Below are 23,600 nucleotides of genomic sequence, written 5' to 3'. Positions count from 1 at the left end.
GCTTTGTGGCTGTTCATCAAGACGACGACAAGGTTTGTTTGAGCTCGGCTTGACCATGGCTTCTTATTATATGTATATATTATTACGGTGTAATGGCTCGACTGTGTATTTAAAAATGCCGCTTTCTGTGTTTTCAATCTCCTGGCTTGTTGCAAGGACAAGTGACGTTACACTGTAAACCAATAACGTTCAGCTGCGTGTCTAGCACAGCCTTTTGGTACCCTTTTGTTGTGCTATAGCGACCGTTTGGAAAGGGTACGCAAAAAGTGCTATGGTAAGGTTCGCTTTTTGGTACATTTTGATAGTAGTAACGAACATAAAAGTGTATCTATACCATAGGCTACATGAATATGAATGAAGTACTGTACATCCAGGCTATTTGTTTTTACGGAGTAAAGCCCTTCTATCTTATACAATGGCAGGCTTTATTCTGCAAAAACAATCGCTTGGACATACTTTATCCCTTACATATATAATGAAATTAAAAAATCAAAATGACACTAAAATAACCATGTAAAATCCTGGTTATGTAGGACAGTGGTCCCCAACCACCGGCCGTAGACCGGTACCGGTCCGTGGAACAATTGGTACCGGGCCACATAAGAATTCATAAATTATTTCTGTAGAAAATGTTCCTCCCGTGACTTGGTTTCTTCCACTCACCCCCGCCATCTCACGTGAAATGGACTATGCCAAAATCCACCAAGGAGCGGGAAGAACAATTGCTAGAATATCTCAGTGGTGGTTGTTGATAGTTTAAAGTTATAAAAGTTTTATAGAGTCCAAATCAGCAGAGTATTTAAGGATTGTGCATATATGTGTGCGTGCATCGCTAAGTAAGTACCCAATATCATTGCAATATGTATCTAAATTAAGTTTCACATAATCATACTCATTAGGGCAGTAACATGCCAATGCATACATTTAATTCAGCTATACGGTTGTATTATTGTTAATATGTTCGTCAGTTAAGATGTTTGGCACAGATGTTATGTATTTGATGCATATAAACCTTGATTGAATCATAATCAGACCGCGATAGTGCAACTAGCGCATGCGCACTGAGTTGTTCATGATTAACCTGGATGCACAGCACAGATATATACACTAGATATCGCATAGGGACCCTGAGCATGCGTCAATAGCGCCGCCACATTGGTACAGTGCTCCCAGGACAAATGTCATTCAACTGCACTAGTCAAGACAGTGTTATTACGTGAAGATGCAGGACTTCAGCACTGTCTACGGGTGTAGTAACGAGCAAACAAAGAAAACAAAGCACAAAGGCAGAACATTTCATAGGTAATATTAATTTTTTTTCTGTTTTTGAATGTTCTGAACTTTTGTGCTAATCAGGTAACTTTATTGATGATGACAGTCACTCACTGCATTGACCATACGGCAAAGCAGCTCCAACTCGCACTAAACACTCGGCTTATGCTAGTTTTGTTGAATAAAATCAACAAACAATGCAAAAGAAATATGACAATGAGATGCTGCGCTGCCAGAAACTTGTATTATTGTCTGCTAACTTTAGTGAAAGAGTCGTTTGGGGGATTCATTCACAAACGAATCGCTCCCTCTGTCAGTATGAGAAGTTAAAGCAGGAGAGGAGGTGTGTTTCAGGACATAATTAGATCAAATTTAACAGGGAGGGTGAATAGTACATTTCTGTACACACAAACACAAGCTTTTTGTCAGGAATGCCCGTGCAGTCACTGATCCATCAATGTAGAAAAGTGATGTAAAATTATAATTTTCGTAATTAGAAAAAAAATTACACACTAACATCCAGGAAAACTCCCGATCATAGATATATGTGTAAATCTCTGGCTTTAGATGGCCACAATCCTCCACTGTACCTTGGTCCCGCATTCATTTCAAAGGAGCGCTACCCTGTAGCAAGATGGCGGCGCTACTGACGCATTCCGTCCAATAGACAACAATAGGCCAGGCGACATCTAGTGTATATAGCTATGGATGCACAGTAGCTGTGTTCACGTGAACCACCCCCCCGCAACATTGCCAAACGTTAACCGGTCCGCGGTGATAAAAAGGTTGGGGACCTCTGATGTAGGGAACTACAGAATGCAGACATCTAGTCTCACTTTCCCCTGACAAATTAAACACATTTTTCTGTTTTTAGGTGTGTTAGTGCCATCCTTGTTCTTTTGAGGTTTATATGTCAAGTTTCAGAGGGCTCATTGGTGTGTTTTTTCAGGGATGTTAGAGATCCAATTAAACTGTAGGGACACGTCTTAGATGCTGAAAAAAATGACAAATGTAATCTGAATGCCAATTATGCACTACTCTGGAGAAATTATCAAACTGAAGGAAAAAAAAATAATTGAGCTGATGTATTAGACTGTATTTCAAACTAATTAAAGTTCACTGAAACATTGATCAAATGTGACTTTGTTATTCTGGTAAAAAAAAAAAAAAAAAAAAAAAAAAAAAACATACATAAGCTCATCAAATGACCAGTGGTTTTGTCTATATTAATTTTTTTCCATGTATGGCATAGATCAGTATGGTTTGATTTTTTTAAAAACAGAATTTAAACTACAGTGTTTTTCCCCTTCTTCTATAAAAAGGAAGGCCTGTGTGTTTATGGCAGCTTCCTCTCCACCTAATGTTGGAATAAGCTGGAAGCACTGCTCATTTTTTTTGAAAACCTGAGCCCATTTGAGCTGCATGAGTCTGAGACATTCTCTTCAGAACTCATCTGAAACATGTCAATGTTTTTCTTTTTCAAAGCCCCTCTGCAGAAGAGTGTTTTCAGCACCACGGACAGCACACCGAGAAAACAGCTCTATCACTGCCTGCCCATTCACACCAGAATGGATCGTGGTTGAGTTTGCCTCTCTTTCAAAGATTTTCAGTGATTGTTATTTATTTTTATGGAATGGCTACTCTTGTTTAAAGGATTTGTAAAAATATACATAAACCATTTTTATTCAGTTGACAACTCAAAACATTACATTTGTATAACAAATTACTTTATTTTTATTGTGCATCATTGTTGCTTAATCTAAAACCCAAACAGCTATTTGTATACAGTACAAACTGAAAATTTTATATAAAATAAACTGTAAATGATAAAAAACACCATTTCATCATATTAATATAATAGTTAGGTCATAATTATTGTTGTAATACTTGTTCATTTGTTTGATTCGAATAAAAATCAACCACAATAAAAATCATAAGTCATAAGTTTCAATTTTTTGAAACTGGGATTTAAGCTTTAACTAAAATGTGAATGAATAGGTTTTGTTGTTTTTGGTTGAACAGGACAATACAAATTAGGATTAAATTAGGTTAAAATAAGTTTAAATACTGAGAAAATCATGTTTAAAAATTCTCCAAATCTAGTGTTCAGCAATGCACATTAGTAATCACAAAGTGAGTTTTGATCTATTGTAATGAAATTTACAAAAATCTACATGAAAGATGATATTTATTTTATTTCCTAATGATTTTTGACATAAAAAATACTATAATTTTGACTTTGCAATATATTTTTTGGCTTTTCCCTCAAATATAGCCTACCTGTGCAACATAAGACTAGTTTTGTGTTCCAGGGTGCATTTAAATGCATTTATTCTTCAGTACATTTTTTAATTTGGCTGAGTTTGCTTTGATTTTTAACCAAATATGGACAGTTTTTAGTCTAAAAACTATTTAGATCCTTCAATGAAATTAAGCCTTTAGCCACTCAGTAATACTAAAGCTCGGGACACACCAAGCTGATGTCAAAGAACTATAAACGACAAAAACTATCAATGGAAAGCCAGAAAGCTCCAAAATGTGCATTTTTTACATTGTTTGTTGTATAGTTTACAGGCAGAATATGTGTGGTTTACGTGTGAAAAGTCGACACTTAATTTACGCATAATGCGCAAACAGCACACAAACAAACTCAACATGATGTATACGTGTAAATGTTGGTGGTGAAAATCTGTCCCAAATTTCTTTAGTTGTCACCTTGCACCAGCTGTGTCTGGTCATATCTGGACCAAAAAGCTGTGCATGAACACTAAACAAACCGAAATGATACCTGTGCACCTGTGTGAAATTATGTATTTTCCATACCTGCAGGTGGCAGTAACTGTATCGTCTTTCCACAAATGAAAGCCAGAACTAGTGCTGCTCGCACACAATCATACACTCAAAAACTGCGTATTTCATATAAGTAGAAACACAAGTCTTTAGTTTTTTTTTGGACAGCTTAATTGTTTTTTGCTTAATCCACCTAAATTTGAAACTTAATTCCTTCATGTTGTCCCAACACAAATACATTTTTTGGAAACCAGCATTTTTTTTTTGTACAGTGAAAAAAATGACTTTTTCTGCTTGTTCAAACTATTTATTTAAAATGAGTTAAAACGACACAATTTTAAAAGTTTTTAGTGGGGGGGTAAATTCATTGGTGCAAATTTATCTGATGATTTATATTGTTTGGAAATATTAAAGAAATGGAATTGTAACAACTGGCCGTTTTTTTCTTTTCTTTTCTTTTTGATTTGCGTCATTTGTTTAGTTTTGTCACTACTGTTGTCTTCGTCCTTTGCACTTTCTTTCATTGTTGGCAAACAACAATTCTACATTTAAAAAACAATTTATTAATTGTATTTACTAAATTTGTACAGAAAATAAGTAAGATGTTGTGAACAATTTATTTGGGCTGAGTTTAATTAAAGTTTTATGAACTAATTTTGAGCTGATCACTTGCTATGATTGAATACTTTTCGTCTCGCATCAACAATCGTCGATAAACCAATCAGATGAATCCAAGCGAATACAATAAATAACCAATTTTATCTTACCTTCCTTATTTTAATTTTGGAAGATTCCCCCATCCACCCCACCTCCCCCTTTCCTCCTTTATCAGGGGAGCTTTCTAGACCTACCTGATCTCGGACCGCCCTTCTATGCTATACAGTATGACCAGGCAGGAGCCCTAGGCTCAAGCATCTCCGAGCTCAGGTTTCACTCCCGGGACAGCAAACCAGACCTGTAATTAGTATCAAGCAATATCTAACTCTTCAACCCAGGCTCATTCTGAAAACGTGCCTCTATATACATATCTGGAGACTGCAAAATTAACAGTTTTTGCAGTCTTTGTTTTCGCGAATCCACGAGAGGCCGCTGTGTACACTTTTTGAGATCTCAAACTGCCTGCCGTTCTCTCGTAAATCCACCAGAGGCTGCTGTTGACTGACTGACTGACCGACCGACCAATCAACTGACCCACCCTCCCCCTTCCCTAAACCCAATCGATTTTATTAATTGGCCATTCCATCCACTTCCCTAAACCCAACCAACAATGTTCAAAAGCAATGCAGACAGAGAAAAGCCCTCGTCTGATTTTTATCACGTTTTCAGATTTTACCACATCCTCACCCTGCTATTTACTTGTTTATTTTAATCTTTGGATTCTGTTTTTGTTTTACCTGCTTTCTGGAACCATTCTTCACTGGACTCAAACCCCGTCATCATAGTCAACTCCTCTCTGCTCCTCAAGTCTGCCAACCTACATGTCCAGCTAATGGGACAAACTGGTTACAGCAGAGGAGCCGTCCATATGGAGCTCAGTGGTCAGCTGGTAAGCACGAAAAGGAATGGCATCATACGGCCCTGTGTCATTCGTTTAAAAGATAAATGCAGCCGTACGTACCTCTGGCTACATAATTCACGGCATCCAGAAACGTATATTGGCCTACGTTTTCAAAATGAGCCAATGTTGGAACTCTCAAAACAATCAAAGGTGAACATTACCAAATTTACTTTGTTTGTTTATATTCAGCCCATATAGTGTACATGCTGAAGCAGTCAAAATCCCTCTTAATTGAGCCCAACAAAAGGCAAGACAAGCTGACAGCCAATCCTCAGCTTGGTGTGTCCTGCCCTTTAAATGTCATTTAATTGTGCTAGGCCACATTTAGGTAATCACATCTCTATATAACCTACACAAACACATCCACTTGATAATGTAAATCATATTAGCCGAAATTCCTATATTACCTAATCCCGTTTTCCCTCTCATCTTACTTATTTTAGTATAAAAATAAGGAAAATGTACCTCTGCACAGATTGGGCCCAAATAAAATTAAGCAACATATAGATCCCTAAAGTAATTAGGCAAACACAGATGGATACATCTATACAGTTTGAAGTAATGAGAGATCAGTACTAATCCACTCTAGGGTTGTGTTAGGCAAAGAAATGAACAATTTAATCTGAGCTAGCCTTGACGTAAGGCCTGATTTTACTTGAAGTCTTGTTTTTTTCCGCTACACCACAAGTATTGAGCGGAACAGAGGTGTGTTTGTTCATTTGTAAAACAACATGTCGTCTTATTGTGTGTGCTGGTGAACCGATAGACCTTTAAGAAGCGGCAAAATGATCTACAAGTCGCTTAATACACACGTCGGCTGTTAAATTAGGTATTCGTTACCGATGAGACGCAGCTCTGAAAGTTATTGAGGCGGTGTAATTTGAATAAACCCTGTACAAAATGCTTCAATAGTGTTCTCTGCCAAGACCTTATTGGCTGTTTGGTTTCACGAGCCTCTCTTGGGAAGAGGCTGTGTAGAAAATAGCAGGTCGGTAATGTTCGAGAATTGATATTGTGATGAGCACAACAAAAGCTTTCAGACACACGGGATAAGTCATCTTTGGATGCACTAGCGTCACACACAGCATGTCAAACACTTCAAGTGCACTTCAAGGGCCGCACTATGTTATTTAGCATCTATAAACGTTATTCGTGACGGTGTGTAATTGCGATCTGTGTGTTTTTTATCCTCTTCTATATTTGATGCAGTACATGAATGCATGAACATCTTTCAGCCAGAGTGGCCTCTTTGTGGACGCCATTGGTTTAGCCTACAGACTACGCATTTGAATGACAAATATGCATATCGAGTGGTATTGCGAGCTCTTAAGCTTGGGGTTTAAGAGAACACCTGGCATCAGACAGAGGCCCTCAAATACCTGCGAGCGTATGTTTGTGGTCAAGAGCTGGTATTCAGAGCGCTGGAAAAAAGCAAAGTGTCGCTTAATGAACAGATGTGTATTGGAAATCACATATGATGCCTAATGAAATAAGTTCTCCGATTGTAAATGCACTAAACATCTGCTCATGGCTAGAAAGCAACATACACAAACTGTCACTTTAAAGGGATTTATTTACTGCATGTTGTTATTCATAAATATCTATGTTTATATATACAGTATGTGTGTATTTTAGTAATTTAGTCTGTATTTTTCTTTATTCAGCAACTTGTCAGTGGTCAGTACTCTAATTTTATCATGTTGGTCAATTAACATTTTTAAGTTTTGTAAAACTGCTACACATTCATATTTACACTCACCGGCCACTTTATTAGGGACACCTTACTAGTACTGGGTGGGATCCCCTTTTTCCTCCAGAGCTACCTTAATCCGTCATGGCGTAGATTCAATGAGGTACTAGAAATAATCCTGAGATTTTGGTCCATATTGACATGATAGCATTTGCTGGCTGCATATTCATGATGCGAATCTCTCATTCTACCACATCCCAAAGGTGCTCTATTGGATTGAAGTCTGGTGACTGTGGAGGCCATTTGAGTACAGTGAACTCACTGGCTGTTTCTCAATTCCAAGAACGCAAAGAGCGGACTTTCGTTCTTTTGGAGACCGGTCTTGCCAGGTGTCCTCGGAAGAATGAACTCAGGAGACCGCGAGGGCAGAGAACGCGTCCTTTGAGAAATGGGATGCTCCGTTCTTCCTGATGGTCACGTGACCTTCACGCGTTTTAAATGGAAATTATTTAAACATTACAGCACTCATACAACGATTTATTGTTTTTCCCCTCTTCAAAATATATACTTTGCATAAAAATATTATAAATATACTCTGCACAATATAAAATAAAACAAATTTTAATACGAATTTCAGCAAACAAACACCCTTAATGTGTTTATTCCTTTATTAAGATATTTATGTTAATGTTTCATTTAGAGAAACTCCTGAGGTAAATAAGTGATATCTCTGAACTTTAATAATAAATCTAAATAAAATGCTGCGCTTTCCACCTCCAGTCGCAATGACTTCTGGGACTTCCAGAGCGAGTTCGGTGCTCAAGTCTGCATCAGTGCGTCCTCGATATCAAGATCACATGCGTCCTCCGTACTTGCGGTCTTGAGTATTGGAACTGAACTTAGGCAGCTGATGATGACGTTGCACGAGAACCCGAGGACGCAAGACCGCTGAAGAACGCATATTGAGAAACAGTCACTGTCATGTTCAAGAAACCAGTCTGAGATGATTCGCGATTTATGACACTGCGCGTTATCCTGCTGGAAGTAGCCATCACAAGATGGTACACTGTGGTTATAAAGGGATAGACATGGACAGCAACAATACTCAGATAGGCTGTGGCGTCAACACGATGCTCAATTGGTACTAATGGGCCTAAAGTAGGCAACAATTTTCCAATTTTCTATTGTCCAATTTTGGTGAGCCTGTGTGAATTATAGCCTCAGTTTCCTGTTCTTAGCTGACAGGAGTGGCACCCGGTGTGGTATTGCGCTACTGTAGCCCATCCACCTCAAGGTTGGACATATTGTGTGTTCAGAGATGCTCTTCTTTAGACCTTGTAACAAGTGGTTATTTGAGTTACTGTTGCCTTTCTATCAGCTGGAACCAGTCTGGCCATTCTCCTCTGAGCTCTGGCATCAACAAGGCATTTGCGCCCACAGAACTGCTGCTCACTGGATATTTTCTTTTTTTTTTGTGGACCAATCTCTGTAAACCCTAGAGATAATTGTGTGTGAAAATACCAGTAGATCAGCAGTTTCTGAAATACTCAGACCAGCCTGTCTGGCACCAACAACCATACCACATTCAAAGTCACTATAATCACCTTTCTTCCCCATTCTGATGCTCGGTTTAAGCTGCAGCAGATAGTCTTGACAATGTTTACATGCCCAAATCTAATGAGTTGCTGCCATGTGATTGGCTGATTAGAAATTTATGTTAATGAGCAGTTGGACAGGGGTACCTTATAAAGTGGCTGGTGAGTGTACAATAAAAGTGTGAATCTTAAAACCCTTATTCACATATGTTAATGAGTGTGTGTGTCACTGTATTTTTTTTATTAATTCTGAGATCTTCATTCTGTTATAGGGAAATTATTATTATAACAGAATTACAAAAACTTTGGTTATACACTTTTTCAGCTTAATGAAATCTGCCCCTCATTGACACTCTTTGTCATCCCTCACGTATTCAGCAGGTTAGCATCCTTACCCGGTCAACTTCTCTAACTCCTACAGGGGTATCCCAAGGCGATGACAGGCCAGCCCAATAGACATCATCCCTCCAGCATGTCCTGCCTCAGGGTCTCTTCTCAGTCAGAACACCTCCACTAGAATGAATCCAGGGGAAATCCTGAGAAATCAGCAAACCATCTCCTTTTAGAATGGAGGAGCAGAGGTCATCCTCCAAGTTCCTTCCGGATGTCTGGGCTTCACACCCAATCTCACAGGACCAGCTCAAACACTCAGGTGAAAACTTATTTCACTCACTTCAATTTACAGACGTGTTCTTTCGGTCACTAACTAAAGTATTGGTGAAGGGATGGAGCATAGATAGACACTGAGAGCTTTGCGCTCGGGCTCAGCTACCTTTTCACTAAGATGGTCTGGTACAACGAGCACATTACTGCTGCCATCACACTGTCTATCTGGCTATCGATCTTACGCTCTGACCTACCATATCTTGTGAACAAGACCTAAAGATAAAGCAGAAGCAAATCACTCCATAGATCATATGTGTCAAACTTAGTTCCTGGAGGGCCGCAGCTCTGCACAGTTTAGTTCCAGCCCTAATTAAACACCTGATTAAACTGAATGAGTCCTCCAGGCTTGTTTGAGACCTACAGGTAAGTGTGTTGAAACAGGGTTGAAACTAAGCTGTACAGGGATGCAGTTCTTCAGGATCGGAGTTTTACACCCAGAGATTTATTGCTTCAGATTTCAATGCAGACTCTACTTTTCAATGTTTCATCAAAGAGAAACAAACAAACAAAACCAGAACAGAACCAGTGAATTATCTAAGATATTGTCCATGAATATGCAGGATTGTCCAAGCCTCACTTAATACAAGCTTATAAACGTGAATCAAACCTATTTTACATTACCATCTACCATCATCATTCATAATCATACTCCTCCACTATTTAGGTACTGGGTGGTGGGGACAGCTGTGTAATAAACCCACCCATACATCAAGTTCCTTTTCACCTTCCTCCAGTTCCTCAACTGGGATTTCAAGGTGTTTTCTAGGCCATCTGATGCCTTTTTTTCCAACAGCCCAAACCCCTGGTGCCCTAACTCCAGATCTAGTTCTATTGCCAGTTTGGTACTGGTTTGTGTGGAGAGTCTTCTAAGAGCTGCTTTGGTTTTCCACCCTCTTGAAAGCCACCGTAAAAGGCAGGTCTGATCTCAATGTATATGTCAAATCTTTCACAGCAATACAAGCATGGAAGTGCCAAATACTTAAGAACCACTTTTCAAGGTTCAGAGCTAGAGCTTTGGGTGTTGAAAGACAAAGAACTCACTTGGACCTATAGGCTCCGGCTCCGAAGCAGCACACAAACTGCCTTGGTGAAAAAAAGATATGACAAATAACTTCAACAAGTTCTGGATCTGTCCCAGGGTCTTCTTCCATTCTGAAAACCTCTACCAGAGTCCTTTCTAATCAGTGAGTTCCTTCGTGACTCTTCATATCTTCCAGTCCAAACACTCTAGTGAAAACACATTTTACACCTTTAATCTACAGTCATATTCCTTTGGTTATCACCAAAAGTCCATGACAATAGGTATGTACTTTTTACTAGGTATGAAAAAGTTTATATTTTCTAGTGTGCAACAGAAGAGTATGCAAGCTTTGGGACATACTACTTCCGCTTTAACAGATCACTGTGTTGTTTAGTTATGCCCCCTGTCAATCATCCACACTTTCCACATTTCTGTTGTATTTAATTTCCTACCTTATTGGAGAAGCAGCAGCAGTAGGTTAATCTCCCATATATAAGTCTTTCATGCAGAGAAATCTCCTCAGGTCTTTGGTTAATTATGCATTCAGACGTTTTGACGTCCAAACGCGTCTTTATATAAGTTCAGTATTGATGTTGCGGATGAAAGTTGGACGGTTCTACACTTAAATTTCTTTACTGGAAATAGCAAACCATCCGGGAACCTCTGACATACTCTTTTTAGCATACTATGGTTTGGGACATACTTTTATTTACAAATACCATTTAGGACGCATACAACAATGACCACATTACTACTACCGCCATACCAATTAGATGTGGGACAATAATATTGTGATTCATGAATCGATTTCTGGAATTGCATTGGGATTTATTCTGGAATCGATCCTGAGCTTAGTTTTTAACAGCAGATGGCACCCTAGGCTTGTTTATACACACTTAGGTTCAATCCCAATTCTATTTTTGTAGAATAAAATGGTAAAACAAGAACGCGGTTAGGAATATATTTAAACATGTGCTTGTTTGTTGTGAGAATTTGTAATAATGACAAAAAAATTCTAATTCGTCCATCTTCTTCAGTGTGCAGCCATGGTGCCGTTGTAGATGGTGTATTCTGGGAAATTTTCGTTCCCCTTGGATTTAAGTGTGGTCCTGAAAAATCTTCGTTTCAAGGGGATCCCGCCCTTCCCCTTATCCCTACGCCTCCAAGCTAAAGAGAATTGAGACACCCCTACCCCTTCATGTGAACGCACAAAACAAGGGGTAAAGGGAAGGGCTAAGGCGTAGAATTGGGATTGGGCTTTAGTGTGCACGAACAAAGACGTTGTGCTTTCAGCCATATTCTGTAAGTATGTCGTGTCTACTCTCGGCCCCCACCACACAACATGAAAATCTCAAAACATTATGCAATTCTGAGTGTGCCTCACACAGGTGATTAGGCTTGACAAACCACCCGTAGAAGGACCCCCCTCCCAACTCTAGAACTCGATTCTCTGAGCACAAACTGTTCCTTGCATAATAAGCACTTCTTGTGTGCATTGCCTCTCTGTGTTGAATTGCTGAATGCCTCCTCAATTGTAAGTCACTTTGGATAAAGCGTCTGCTAAATGACTAAATGTAATGTAAATAAATGTTTTTATTCCATAGGATTAATGTATACACCGCTCACTAAGGACACTCTTCTACTTCGCTTAAACATTTCCAATAACTAAGCTACTAAGCTCCAATAACCAATAACCACTGAACTCCTTGTTGGACTTATGTTCTGACTTAACATACTTTTGTTTGTGAATAAGAGCCAAGGATACTTGGAAAAAGTTTGATTTATTATCAAAAATGTGAACACGGCTTTATCACCAAGTGTGGGATTTGCATCACCATGACCCCTATACTCGAGCCCTTGCAGGAGACCAAACACTCTTGCAAATAAAGCTGTGACTGGGGTGGTACCTTTTCAAAAGGTATAATTTGGTTCCTGAAAGGTCCACATTTGTACTTTAAAGGTACATATTAGTACCTATACAGGACAAATGTGTGCCTTGTGGTACTTTTAAATTATATGTATAGACCTTTTAAGTACAAAAGTTCACAAAAAGTACCTTTAAAAGATCTTTTAAAAAGGTACCACCCCAATGTCAGCTTTTGTACCATTATTTCTGAGAGTGTAGGGCAATGGTCTCAAACTCAATTCCTGAAGGGCCGCAACTCTGCAGATTTATCTCCAACCACCTCCAATCACAATTGCCTAATATTCTCTAGTAGTTTTGAACACCTTGATTAGTTGGATCAGCTGTGTTTGATTAGGGTTGGAGCAAAACTGTACATAGCTGCGGCCCTCAAGGAATCAAGTTTGAGACCTATGTATGGTGTAAGTAAACACAATCATAACGACACATGTAGACTGCATAATCCTGAGCTGTCCAATCCTACTATTAAAGGGCCTTCATTTGAGCTCCAACAGTTCCAAGACTCTTGCCTAGACGTTTTTATAAAGTCTGAAGACTTTATTAGCTGTTTCAGGTAAGTTTAATTGGGGTAGGAATGTCAAACTCTGCAGGACAATGGTCTTCAAGGAACAGATTTTGCACACCCCTGGGATAAGCAAACCCCCATGTACCTTCCGAGATCCTTGACAGGGTAGCTGGACCACTGTTCCATGTCCAGGTTCACATTCTGACATTTATTCCAATAAAGAAGGGAAAAAAAATCCTTGGAGGCCTGCCTTAAAGCAGCTCTGATTTGCATTACTGTTTGCAAATGCGAGCTGAAGTATTACATTAATAGTGATGTTATGATTAATTTCCAATCTACAGGATGCCTTTGGGTAAGTTAATTAACCTTCTAGCAAAGTGCTTTAGTTCACCGGTTTTCATTCAATGTTCAGCTTCAGCTAAAGGCAGTCCTCAGCATTAATGACTGACTGAAATATTAAAAATAATTAAATAAATAATTGGTAGCCTTCCTGTTAAATTTTTATTATTATTATTATTTAAATGTTTACCCAATTTCTGTTTAACGGAAAAAAAACCTTTCGAAACATAATAGTTTAGAAAATATATTAAATAGATAATATTAAAATGTTTTTTTTACACAAATACGATATAATAATAATTTCTTTTTTTTTTGGAAAAACAAATTACTGTAATTATTAAAAATGCAGAACATGCTTAAACGTTTCTTTGTATTCCAATAATCCTCTTGTTAAAATTTATTTATTTATTTATTTATTTATTTACAACAAATATTTTATTATTATTATTTTGTTTTATTTGCTTAATATTTTTTAGCGCAGTCTCAAAACTGTGTTATAGTCTGGCTGTCTAAAGCATAATTCAATAATTGACAAATTAAAAAGAAAATCGGAAAATCATTAATAAATATATCAGGCCTAATTTTACAAGTGGCTATTTTAGTAATGGCAATCATATTTTTTGTTCATATATTTCTAAGAACATTGGGACTTCATACATTTTGTCACCGAAAACCATGTTATCTGGTGTGACACTACAGTATATGCTGATTTTAACTTTAAACATTCACGAGGAAATGTAGCTATTTTATGTTTTGTCAGTAGAGGCTAATTCATAATTCAGTCATACAAAAGTTTTTATTAATTATTTTCTTAAATGAAGTCACATCATAGGAAGTTTTTTTTTAAAATAAATTTAATTAATTTATACAAATAATTTATGAAGTTAATATTAGTGAGTGTGTGTGTGTGTGTGTGTGTGTGTGTGTGTGTGTGTGTGTGTGTGTGTGTGTATAAAATATACATAAATATAAAATATATATATATATATATATATATATATATATATATATATTTTTTTTTTTTTAAATTGTATGTACAAAAATATTTATTGCGTATTTGTCAACTGGCAATATTATTATTATTATTATTATTATTATTATTATTATTAATTAATTAAATTATTTAGTTAACATCAACAATGATAATATTAATAATTGTTGTTATTTAAAATTATATATATATATATATATATATATATATATATATATATATATATATATATATATATATATATATATATATATATATATATAATATTTTATAGATTTTTATTTATTATCTTCATCATAATGTTTATATTTGCCTTTTTGCCATCTTGGTCTTAAAAACCTTTTGATTGGTTAAAAAACAGCATCTTAAATAACACTTTCTTTGATGCAACAAAACCAACACTCTAAACGCTCCATGGCTTTATCTGAAGTGTTTTATGGTCCATCTCTCCAGACACAATACTGTTTTGACTGATCTTGTATCCCATTAACACGAGTGTCCTAAAGTGTTCTTGTTTGAAGTTCTTTGTATCATTGGAGCCGTCCTCATACAGCTTATAAATTCCCTTTCTCCTTGGCAGACTATTTGATGGCCTCTTGGTGGATGGTTTTCTTAATACTGGGTTTGAATAGGATTTAATGTAATCCCACTCAGGGAACAGATGGACTGATAGCATTCCCTGCCTTAATACAGACCTGCATTTAACCCATGGGCTATATTTATATCCCAGTGCAGCCCCTCCCAAAGCCTCTCTCACTGTCTCGGATCACAGACATCAGTTTCCCCCCAACAATGAATCATTCTCATAGTGCATCAACATTTATCTTCATTTTAGATCTATCTATCAAACGCATTCCAGGTATAGTCTGCTAGTCTGCAACTACTAACTAAATAAATAAATACAAAATAAATTAATAAATAAAAAAAAAGCTCGGGCCTAATTTTTATTATACTGTAAATCAAAAAATCTGAATTGAGATGGAATCTGATTTGAAAGTGAATGAGGCCAATTAACAACTGTTAATATTGTTGAAATTTTGTTTGGATATTGTTTTTATTGACACTGTTTTGCTAATTATTGTCTAAAGATGAAAACAATATGCATGGTAATATGTTTTATTTTTTGTGGGATCAAAAAAACAAAATTGTAAAACTTCTTTGAAAATTTAATATTTTATTTTATGATTCTAAATGATTATTATTAAATTATGATTGAACATGAAATTATGGGCTGAAGATGTAAATAATTTGCATGATAGTATGATGTTTTAGTGTTTGTGTGATCAAAATGACTGAAACCCAAAACATCTGTGAAATTTTTATTTTATTTTATTTTATTTTATTTTATTTTGTTCCACTAATGATTAAACTTAAAATAATTTTATAACATTAATGGAACTTTACTTTTTTTTATTTAAATAAATTTAGTTTTATTTTATTTTGTTCCACTAATGGTTGAGCTTGAAATAATTGTATTTTATTTTATTCCAATAATAATTAAACTTGAATTTATTATTATTTTTTTCCACTAATGATTAAACTTGAATTTTTTTTTATTTTTATATATTTTCTTAATTTTTAATTTAGTTTATTCCACTTATGAATGAACTTGAAATTATTTTGTTTTATTTTGTTTTATTTTATTTTGTTTTACTAATGATTTAACTTGAATTTGTTTTATTTTGTTTTATTTTATTTTAACTTTGATTTATTTTATTTTATATTATTTTTATTATTTATTTTTTTTATTGTAGTTTATTCCACTTATGATTGAACTTGAATTTTAAAAATATTATTTTGTTGTATTTTATTTTGTTCTGCTAATGATTGAACTCGAAATTGTTTTATTTTATTCCAATAATAATTGAACTTGAAATTGAGCCTAAAGATGTAAACAATATGCAATGGTGATAGGATTTTTTATTTTATTTATTTATTTTTTTGGCAAAATCAAATGAATATCTGAAAGCATGAAATGTCTTTAAAAGTTCTATTAATTTTTGTTTTATTTTACTTTTTAATTAATGACTAATGATTATTAACTTAAAATGATGACTTCATAAAGTGAACATTATGCATGGTGGTATGTTTTATTTTTATGTGTGATTGAAATAATAACTGAACCCAAAATACATCTGAGAAGTTTTATATTATTTTATATTATTTTTATTATTTATTTTAATCCACTAATGGTTAAACTTAAAAATATGTCCCAAAGATGTAAACTATGTGTATGGTGGTATAATGTTTTATTTTATTGTATGATAATACCTGATAATACCTAAATAATACCTGAAAACACAAAACATCTGTGAAATTTTATATTATTTTATTGCTTTAACTTAAAAGTAAACTGTAAATTTGCCCCCCTGATAGTAAGATGATATCAATTTAATTGAAGAAAACATCGGTCACAACGGTCAAATTGTACATTATTCATCAAATAAGTACAAACAAACAACTTATTTCAAACCTGAAATATTTAATCATTAGGTGGTTTATATATTTAAAGTATCTGTACTGAAATAGACTGCTAAAACGTGATGTGTACAAATACAACTAATAACACAGCTCAGCTAATGTGGCGTTTGGAGAATTTGATGAGACACACCTGAGATTAATTTGAGATTCCGTTTGTTTTGACTAACGCATCTAGCAGCTTTTTACTCACTCACGAAGACTCGTTCGTTCTCCATATAATCCAATTTGGTTTCTTGTAGTAACATTTGAGATCTTAAAGAGATAGACCTATCATTTGGGATTTTTTCCTCCCCGTTTCCCGTGGGTGGCCATGCGCTCTCTGCGCTCTAATAAGATTAGCTTCTCCCACGCCACGGCAGGTGCACATTCACCAATTTGAGCTCTCGAAATAGATGGCTGCCATTAAGGCGGAGGAGAGACCACAGAGGCTGGATCGCATTGCCACCCAACCAAACTTCGTGATATATTTTCTCTCTGCGTGGGAATCCTCGCTTTTTTCCTCGGGAGTGCATTAAAGACAGAGGGCAGCAGAGCTCCTAAACCCGACTGCACGGGATGTGTTCGGCACTGAGGAGTTTCTGATACTCTCCAGCCGTCTGAGAAGGATTTGCATGGCTTTACAACTCACGCGGTAAGACTTTCTGCGCCTCTTCAATCGCTGCGCAGTAGCGCATCAAGGAAAGTTAGTGGCACTTTGCGCCCGAGGCGACTCGATTTTTTTGGATTGCTATTCCGATGGTTGACAAGTCGTTGGATGGAGAGGTGAGTGAATAAGTGAGGGGTTTATTCATCTTTGGGGTCGACTGAATCACATTTGAGGCTACGCTTGTGTGTGTGTGTGATGCGAAAAGTGGATCGTTTCTCCGCGCGTAACGGTGTTTTGGGAATGTTACGAATTGCACAGGACGCGTAGAGACGCTAGCAAACGCATTTGGATGATTTATTGACGAAAACCGGCGTACAGGGACTGACACAGTTTCCAGCCTGACGTGAGGGATGTGTCTACAGGACTCGGGATTACCGTATGCTCATCCTATTACGCCGCGCATTCCCGCAATCTGTTGCCTGCGCGTTTAATTCATTTAACGAAAGTAAAATAGGAATCGATCACACTCTTTGAAACGTTCAATCACAGTCGGCTCGCATGGAAAGTTTGACTTGGCGTTCATGCAGTGCGTTTACTACTGTATGTTAGCCATTCACAGGTAGTTACTACTGTAAAATCATAAAATAACCATGGTCGCTTGCAAACCGTGCTGTAATATTCATGTAGTTATGGATTTCAGTTTTATAACAATAACTGCAGTAGCTGTAAACATAAATGTTTATCCAGGAAGATGAACCAATTGATAAAACATAATAGTGATTAGTCTTACTTGATGTAAAATGTGTAGTTACCATAAGAGTGAGGTAGTTTAACCATGTATAAATGGCTTCATTAGTGTAATCTAATGTACTTTGGCTGATTTATTCATGTTCAAGGAACTGACTTGAATAAAACCTTCTCAATTTAAGTAATATCACATGCAGAGTTATTCCTCTGCAAAAGATATCTTCTCTTCTAGACTAGTTGAGATGTCACTTTAAAAATACTGGGATCCATGTAGTTCCTTTATGTTGTCCCAACACAAATTTAACTTTGTTTTTTACTAAATTAAGTGCCTTGAAGACTAAACAATTAAGTTACCCCCCCACCCACCCCCTCCACCAAAATAATAAAAAATAATAATAATAATTGATTCAGCTCATTTTTCATCATAAGTCTGAACAAGCAGCATAAATAATGTTTGGAGTTCAAAATCAGAGCTTCAAATCCTGCTGTATCTTTGAACTACTAATACGCAAAATACACAGAAAGACTGCATGAATATCTAACTCAGAAAACTAAATTGAACTGTGTTATTTTGAGAAAACAGCTCATGTACGTGTATCTTATATAAAATTACATGTTCAATTAGTCCTGACAGCATATGTTTTTAGTTCATTGTAACTTATTAAACTAAGTTAATCATGTTCTAACATGATATAAGTTCAATTGACTCATAAGGTTAATTTAATTCAGCTTAATTTAAGGCAATCAGGATATTTTTTTTACACAGTGCATGTGATTTTTAAATTGCAACTGATATGGATTATGAAATTCACTCATTTCTCAATGACCGATTGATCTGCACTGTATTGTAGCATCTACACTCATGCATTTTTCAGTGAATCGACTTTTGTGAATGTATTTAATTTACATCCAATTTATTAATACAATGTATACATTTTTAGTGTTTTGAGGGATATTTAGAGACTACTTTAGAGGTTACTCTAGGTCAAACTATAAAAGTCAGGTGTCTAATGTTTATTTTTCTTAGGCTACATGCAGATATAAACACCTATTTTACCAGAAACGTGTTTTGTGAATTTTTAAGATGTCCATCCATGCTCTAGAACTGCCAGTTTCATACTGTTGAATGATACTTTGCATTCAGTGTAAAATATTCAACCTTAAATGTATATTGAATTACTGGCTAATAATTGCTTTACTTCCACTGCAAGGAGTAAAATAGATTTGCAATTCATATTCCATGTTACAGTAATGTACTGTAATCATGATGCCTGCCCTAATTTCACAAAAAAATTCTGAATACAAAAAAGTCACAATTAAATCCTGTAAAATGATACAAATGTAATTTACTGTAAAAAAAAAATTAGAGTAACATGTTGTGAAATTTTGGGATTTCTTTTACAGTGTTGATTGGCACGATAAAGCAATCACAATAGTATACACTGTTATATTGGTATTGAATTTATATTTACGTCATACATTTTTAAACATTAAAATTTAGGATATAGATTAGAGAAAGCTATTTCTCACTATTAAAGGGCTGAACCACCCCCCCCCCCCCCATACATCTTCTGTTGATGTCCTTCAGGGGGAATCAAGTGTTAATTAGGGGGGATTTTAATTAAATGGAATATTACCCTTTAACTTGCACCCTGCTTATATAATATGAGTTGAACCAACATTGAATTCTTAGGTTTTGTTTGGGACAACTAATTTGTTTTATGTTCAGTCCACGTAGGTCTGTGAACGATAAAGTTAGCTAAATCAATTTATATTGGGACAACATGGTGGAATTTTGTGGAACCTTGCAATATTTACAGTGTACACTACAAAATTGAGTTTCTACTTGATTAAACTAATTTAAAGTTAGTTAAACAACACATTTCTTAAGTCTTTTTTGGTGGGACAGCTAAATAGATTTAGGTTTAATCAACTTAAAATTGTAAACTAGTTAACTTCATTGATTTGTATGGGGACAACATGCTAAAATTGTGTGAAACCCTGCATTTTTATAATGTACACTGAAAAATACTCTCTGCTTGTTTAAACTAATTTAAAATTAGTTGAAACAACACAATTCTTACAATTTTAGGGTGGCAGCTTAATATATTTAGGTTTAATCAACTTAAAATTGTAAAAACTAGTTAACTTAATCGATTTGTATTGGGGCAACATGCAGGAATGGTGTAGAACCCTGCATTTTTTACAATCTACACTTGACTTGTTGCTTCATTCATTCATTCATTTTCTTAGTCCCTTTATCAATCCGGGGTCGCCACAGCGGAATGAACAGCCGACTTATCCAACAAGTTTTTACGCAGCGGATGCCCTTCCAGCCGCAACCCATCCCTGGGAAACATCCACACACACACTCATACACTACGGACAATTTAGCCCACCCAATTTACCTGTACCGCATGTCTTTGGACTGTGGGGGAAACCGGAGCACCCGGAGGAAACCCACGCGAACGCAGGGAGAACATGCAAACTCCACACTGAAACGCCAACCGAGCCAAGCTCGACCCAGTGACCTTCTTGCTGTGAGGTGACAGCACTACCTACTGCGCCTCTGCTTCGCCCTGACTTGCTGCTTGTTTAAGCTAATTTAAAATGAGTTGAATCAACACAATTACGTTTTTTGGAGGACAGATTTAGGTTTTCCAATTTTTGATTTAGTGTATGTTTCTTCACTGCTTTACTTGCTTGTGCATAAGCAATTATCTTCATTTATTTAAAACAAACATCCAAACACTTCAAAACGAAACCTACTGTGGCCGAAAAATCTCTTGAGCTTTGAAAGCGCGATATAATTTTACTCTGGGGAACACTCTGCCTCAGTCTTCCTCAGTGTGATCTGACACACATGATGAATTACAAAGTTAGAGCGCATAGAAGGAGCTGGTGTGGAACTGCCCGATCACTAAATGCCAAGTGAACACAATGAAGTGCTGCCGGTCGTCTGTAGTGATAACCTCCTCTGGTGCACGTATGGCTTCCACCCCTCCTTTCCTCATTAATTATTGAGCCCACCACATGTTCCTCAAGTCCCGTGTTATTTTGTGATGGTCTGTCTGTCTGCGTGCTGCAGGTTAGGTCAACAGCTTGTGAGTCAGTCTATTACCATGGCGCTGTGTTTACCCCTTTTAAATATTTACAGAAATAGATACACGCTGGTGGGTTTTATGGTAAATGAAATCGAGTGCAGTTAATGAGCTAATCCGGCCTCATTCACATTCTCCAGAACTGACAAGAATGTGTAAGGGAGCAAAATAAAAGCTGTTTTATATCACCCTGTTGGGGCTCATTTTCTGATAACATCTACATTTTCATGCCTTTTTATATGACTGCTTATTCACTAAAAGAATTGATTTGAACTGAAATATTTTATTATCCTATTAGGCTTCCACAAACAGTTTCTAACAGGCTGCTTTGAGCTGAGTTGAACAATGCATCAACACTTTCATAAATGATAACAACATATAAAATCACCGTCCACTTTATTAGGTACACCTGTCTAACTGCTGGTTAAAACCAATTTCTAATCGGTCAATCACATGGCAGCATGCATTTAGGCATGTAGACATGGTCTCTAGACAGTCTGCTGGTGTTCAAACCAAGCATTAGAATGGGGAAGAAAGGTGATTTAAGTGACTGAACGTGGCATGGTTGTTGGTGCCAGATGGGCGGAGTATTTCAGAAACAGCTGATCTACTAGGATTTTCATGCACAACCATCTCTAGGGTTTACAGAGAATGGTCTGAAAGGAAATATCCAAAATATACCTGTACACAATAGGTCCTTTTTATCACAGCAAGTCTTTCGTACTACATAGCCATGTGTGAAAATGTGTTTGCCCCCTATTTGGGCCACCCAATCAAGTGTTTTTGATAACCTGCAATGAGCTGTGGAGGAATTTTGACCCACTCATCTTTGCAGAATCATTATAATTTAGCCACACTGAGTTTTTGAGCCTGAACCACCTTTTTTTTTTTAAGTAATGCCTCAACATCTCAATTGGATTAAGGTCAGGACTTTGAATAGGCCACTCCAAAGTTTTCTCTTTTCTTCTTCAGCCATTCATAAGTGGACTTGCTAGTCTGCTTTGTATCATTGTCCTGCTGCAGAACCCAAGTTTCTTTAGCTTAGAGTCACTAATACATTTAGCTCATGTTTTCCGTCGACGTTTAACGCCTCGTGACTAAATAAAGGGCGTTAATATGATCATGCACATCAGCACGCAAAACGGCAGGCGCAAAAGCTTCATTTAAAAAAAAAAAAAAAGCCTCATGCTTGTTATTTTTGTTTTGACGCGCCATGTCAAAACCTTCTCCACCAATCAGATCGGCACTTTTGTTCACGTGCACGGAGCTGCTGAAGTTACAGTAAACAGCACTTGGAGGCGCTCCAGCGCAAAACTGTCAATGCAAGCGCACATTGAAGAAGATGCCCAGAGGTGATTTGAACGTTGAGCTGCTTATTGCTCTTGTGAACAATAATCATTTCTTCATCGCCAGAGCTAGATCTGCTGCTTGAACCATCCATGCTTGTTCGAGTCACCTGTAACTTTAACAACAAGCGTGTGAACTTCCTCTCCTCCTCTTCTTCTGTGTTACAAGCGGGTGTCAGAAGCTTAAAGTTGTGTAGCGCCATCTAACGTCAAGGAGTGATTTTGCATACTCTTCTGCTTGACGCCAGTGAAAATTACTTAGGTTTGAATACGGAAAAACGTTTCGTAAAAAGCTGACGATAAACGCTAACGAGAAGCATCCCGGTGTGTAGGAGCCTTAACACGTGAATTCTCCTTCAGGAGGCTTTGCTTTAGGTTGTCAGTGGGTAGCATGATCACCTCACAGCAAGAAGGTCACTGGTTCAAGCCCCGGCTGGGTCAGTTGGCATTTCTGTGTGGAGTTTGCATTTTCTCCCCATGTTGGCGTGAGTTTCCTCCGGTTGCTCCGGTTTCCCCCACAGTCCAAAGACATGTGATACAGGTGAATTGAATAGGCTAAATTGGCCGTAGTGTATGTGTGAGTTCAAGCATGTATGGATGTTTCCCATTGTTGGGTTGTGGCTGGAAGGGCATCTGCTGCGTAAAACGTTTGCTGGATAAGTTGGGGGTTCGTTCCACTGTGGCGACCCCTGATTTATAAAGGGACTAAGCCAAAATTGAATAAATGAACATTTTGGTACACAGCAGAATTCATGGTTCTGTTTCTCACAGCAAGTCTTACAGCCCTAGACCATCACACTACCACCACCACATTTTACTGTCGGCATGATGCTCTTTTCTGAAATGCAGTGTTACTTTTGTTGACAACATGAAACGCATGTTCTAAAAAGTCAACAGTGTATTTTCTCAAAAGTCTTGGGGATCATCAAGATGTTTTCAGGCACAACTGAGCAAACACCTTTTCACACAGGGCTGTTTGGTTTTGGAT

The 23,600-nt window shown here is 36.8% G+C and overlaps 1 protein-coding gene across 49 annotated transcripts in view; it reads left to right on the top strand.

Moving 5' to 3' along the window:
* The window catches only part of pcdh15b (protocadherin-related 15b), a 506,664-nt gene that overhangs the window by 122,642 nt on the left and 360,422 nt on the right, over window positions 1-23,600 (top strand). For 19 of the 49 annotated variants that reach the window (XR_012387602.1, XR_012387597.1, XR_012387592.1 and 16 more), the window contains one exon: window positions 9,327-9,557. The gene's annotated coding sequence lies outside the window, so the exon portion shown is untranslated. 49 annotated transcript variants of the gene reach the window in all.

This window comes from Danio rerio, chromosome 12 (genome assembly GCF_049306965.1).
Source record: "Danio rerio strain Tuebingen ecotype United States chromosome 12, GRCz12tu, whole genome shotgun sequence".
Taxonomy (NCBI): Eukaryota; Metazoa; Chordata; class Actinopteri; order Cypriniformes; family Danionidae; genus Danio; species Danio rerio.
Note: the sequence above shows the minus strand (reverse complement) of the source record. Positions and strands in the feature narration are given on the sequence as shown.